Source organism: Schistocerca gregaria, chromosome 6 (assembly GCF_023897955.1).
Source record: "Schistocerca gregaria isolate iqSchGreg1 chromosome 6, iqSchGreg1.2, whole genome shotgun sequence".
NCBI lineage: Eukaryota > Metazoa > Arthropoda > Insecta > Orthoptera > Acrididae > Schistocerca > Schistocerca gregaria.
This window is the reverse complement of record NC_064925.1, coordinates 428,790,241-428,791,260: the sequence shown is the minus strand read 5'-3', so window position 1 is coordinate 428,791,260 and position 1,020 is coordinate 428,790,241.

Below are 1,020 nucleotides of genomic sequence, written 5' to 3'. Positions count from 1 at the left end.
CAAAGAGTACTGTACAATAATGAACAATTATTTTCAAAAAGGAAATGAACAGATTTAAGTAGGGTATAGTGACAATAGGTTTAGGTTGGATTTTCTTGGAAATAAATGATGAGGTAAGAAATATATTAATGTATGAATACAGATAGATAGGACGTTTTTTGCGAACAAATGTTAAAATAAAAAGAAAGATCTGTAGGAATTAAATGAAGTTGTGGTTGGAAATGAAGTAGCACAAGTACTGCAGTACCAAATGTTACACTGAAAACAGACCCTGTCCTTTCCTTTTGTGTTACTCCACTATGTTTATGTGTACCCTTGTGTGTCTGTGTTCTTCCTGTGTCTGTGTGTTTACCTGATAAGATAAATTTGGTAGAAATTTTTTTCCTTCTACTACTAATCTGTATTCACTATGAAAAGGAATTCTGTTATCTTCCAATTTAATCTGTTTTTATAGTATATTCTTTACTCTGGAAAGATGTTCAGACATTATTTATTTCGTTGTTTTCTTTTAATGCTGAAGTGTCTAAGGATATTCTCATTCTTCATTTACTTACTTATGTCATAATTCCTGTCATACTCTTGTATATGTTTATATTTTTTGTAAATCCTATATTACTACAAATGTTATATGTATTATCATGTTCTCTACTGTAATGATGTTTTCTTTACATTTGTACTTGTATTCTCATGCTGTAAAATTGTAATCGTGTAGACACCAGTTGGTCAAGTTAAGTAAATAGTAGGGATTATTTAACAGCGCACATTTGTCTTTTGGTCATACTATATGCATAAAATCTCAGAGGTGCTTGCACATGCGTTGATTATTCAGCAAGGGACTGGTTAACAGCACTGCTGGTTCTAAGGATGCTTGCTATTGTATCCTCAAGACTCTTCAATTGTGATGGTGGACCAACACAGTCGCAATGTATGGCTGTTGGCCATCTCTACAAGGGCTATAGTGGGTCTGCAACTTTGGTGGCCCATCACTACCATAATTTCTACAAGGACTACAGTGGGTCT